General features: G+C 47.3%; 1 protein-coding gene across 2 annotated transcripts in view; it reads right to left on the bottom strand.

The window, feature by feature from the left end:
- LOC117807992 (sodium- and chloride-dependent GABA transporter 2-like) overlaps positions 1-3,195 on the bottom strand; it is a 201,279-nt gene that overhangs the window by 188,591 nt on the left and 9,493 nt on the right. The gene's annotated exons all lie outside the window — the stretch shown is intronic.

The raw sequence follows: 3,195 nt of genomic DNA on the forward strand, positions 1-3,195 counted from the left end.
GGTTTACAAAAATGTTCCTCAAAGCAACATTTCAATGAAAAACACAACCCTGGCGTCCGTTCAGTTTTCAACACACACTTATTGAGTGTTTCAATCGCCAAGATCTTACAAAAACAACTCCTCCAACACCCACCAGGACCCCCTCCCTACACGGATGTCACACTTCCCTGCATCCGGAAACGAACGCCAACATTATTAGGAAGAAAGAAATATTGTTTCCTCCGACGCTGCTGGAGTTAATTCCGAGTCTAAACGAGGTAATTTGTGATTCAGGCTGCGAGTATCAAGACGAGTTGTGATTGATTTGATCCCACGTCTCATACCGACGCCCACGTTACAAACAAGGTGATGCTGGTGGCGACTCTCAGCCTCCACAGTGTTCTGACCGTCTCCCCGCTGTGGGTTGTGAACTGTTTTCTGAGTCCATTTCTCACAGATGGATTCTGATATAACTGTTAAAATATTAAAAGCAGCTCCAGCAGTGTGTGTCCTCCATCTTTCCTGCAAAAGCGCCCATCATTGGTGTGTTTTCACCGGGCATCTGTCACCTGTCAATCAGCTTTTTCTTCCTGTTCGGCCTTGCTGCCAATCACTCCTCAGCTGCTGCGACTAAACCTTCAAAATTTCCACATTTCCTGCCCTCATGTTTCATTTTAAAGCTTTAAAATTCTCTCCCTGGAAGCTTGAAGACATGCAGAAGAAGCGTGACACTCAGGGGCCTCAAACCGTTAATTTCTCTGCTGTTATTAGACTGAACCCTCGTGATGCCTCTGTTGGATTCATTCTCATCTGATGGCTTCTCCGCCTCGCACAGCAGGCTGTACGCGATGCATTTAGAGCCCTATTTTTAACTGTGTTGCAGTGGAGGTTGCACAGATTTCCTTCAAATCAGATAAATCACCTCTTTTGTCATTTCTGATCATGAAAATGGTGCGTAAAGATACATTTTCTCCTCTTTGTGCAACAAAAATGCAGATTTTTTATGTTCTGTTGCACTGAAGACAAGCTGTGCACCTAAGTCACCACATGGCTGGCCCATTCAACCGCTAAGCCACCTGCTTATGCATATAATAGCTATAACTACAGTCATTACTTGCTCCTCAGTGAGAGTCAAGATGAGTCACAGGTGTTCAGAGATGTTCGCTGAGGATGCTCTGCCTCTCTTTAAGAAATGGCCCCTGAAAAATTAACTTCAGGTGATGGAGAGATGTGGGTTTTTTTGTGCTTTTAACAGCCCCTGCTGTGTTTGTACGTGTGGGCGTGCGCACACATGCACACAATTGATGCGTAGGGGTGTGGAGTGGTCAACTGATGAGGCACTGTGGAGGCTGAGAGCTCTGGAGAGTGCTGTGTGGGTTGGGAGCCTCTTCTTCTCCTCGCTGTAGAACACACACACACACACACACACACACACACACACACACACACACACGCAGGCACGCACGCAAACGCGAGTGCGCACACACAGAAAGCTGGGGGAGGTGGAGGCAGCAGCAGCAAGGCTCGCTTTCGCCGGCTGCCCATTGATCAGAGGAGAGGTTGGTAGACTTAAAAGATCAGTGTAGGGACTGGTGGAGAGCAGAGAGACAGAGAGAGAGGGATGGAGATGAGGATACCTGTAGGATAGAGAGAGAAAAGAGAAAGTGAGTGAAGAGACAGAGGCGAGGTGAATAGAGAGGCAGATCACGGCGTCTGGGGTTGCCCTGGGTTTTAACAGTCTGGAGGAAGCCTGCTGGTAAGCGCTTCATGTTTTTCTGTCTTTTTTACTACGTGCCATGTTTGTGCACACACCGCTTCAGTGCCCATTTGTATGCCTGTCCTGGTCTCGTGCTGCCCATGCTTTGGTGTTTTTTGAGCCACTGCAGAGAGAGTGAAAGGAGGGAAGTCGGGCGTTTGTCTCCACGGTGCAGCAGCAGCAGCAGCAGCACAAATCTTCTTCCAGGCTTCCCGTCCACTGCAGACAAAACCATTCAGTCTGTTATCTGTTCAATTAAAAACAGCAGCGCGCTCTGAGCCGCCACTGCTGCTGCTGCTGCTGCAGGATCCATTCAGACTGTTACAGTGTGTGTGTGTGTGTGTGTGTGTGTGTGAGAAGGTGTCAGGGTGGGAAAAATCACACACAGACTTTGCTTTGCATTGTCAAGTTGTCGCCGGGGAGGAGAAGAGGAGACATAACGCACAGATGATGTTTGTGCATGCAGGAGTGTGTGTGTGTGTGCGTGTGTTTGAGAGTGATTTGGCGTTTTCTATGAATGTCAGCTTGGCGTGATGTTGTAGGAGGGATTGACAGACTGAGTGGAGCTTTGCATTGTTCCATCACATGCAGAACTGCTGAATAAATCCCTGTATGGGACATTAAGGCATTTATGTGTCGTGTGCTGCAGGCAGAGAAAACACTGAATATATACGACAAAGTTAAATCACAGAGGAGGAGGATGTTTAAAGGGTTTGCTCTTCTTCATGAAGGTTGTATCTTTTAATATTGGGTGCAGCTGCAGTCGGTGATGATGCAGTCTGTTGTTAAGGTGATGCACTAAACCAGAAGATGACCCACGTCTGCGCTTTTCAAACCTGTTTCCAATAAATCAAAGAAATATGAAGGTGAGATCTTGGAGCTTGTTCCTGATCCGTGCAACCAGAAAAACTAACATGCAACAGGAAATGCAGCACTCAATTTTGTGCAATTAAAAAGATGCTTTTCAGGTGATCAGAAGAAAACGGTGACGTATTAAGAATGAACAAAAAACGTCTTTTAATTTGCAGATACATGGAGAGAACTATGTTTTCATCACATCCATACGTTTCCTGATTGATCACACATCTTTCCAATCAATTCCCTGTGCCTGTGAGTTTCATTAGAAGTCCCAGCTCCAGTAACAGCTTATTAGACTCGAGGATTGGATCACTAATGAACTGACATTGATTTCACGCAACATTTCTCCAGAGCTCCTCTTCATCACTTAAAACCACACTCACTTGTGGCTTCCTACACCCCCCTGCTCCTCCTCCCTCTAGAGTTCCCCGGACCCCAGTGTGTGTGTGTGTGTGTGTGTGTGTGTGTGTGAACCCCTCAGCCAGAGCCAGCAGCTTGAAGCATCCCCCTTTTATGATATGGAAGCAACACGCGTTGACGTGTCGCGCTGCGCTTCCGACCTCTAGTATCGGTATGCGTCCTGTGCGCACAAACACGCGCAC

The sequence above is a fragment of the Notolabrus celidotus genome, chromosome 24 (assembly GCF_009762535.1).
Source record: "Notolabrus celidotus isolate fNotCel1 chromosome 24, fNotCel1.pri, whole genome shotgun sequence".
In the NCBI taxonomy this organism is placed as follows: domain Eukaryota; kingdom Metazoa; phylum Chordata; class Actinopteri; order Labriformes; family Labridae; genus Notolabrus; species Notolabrus celidotus.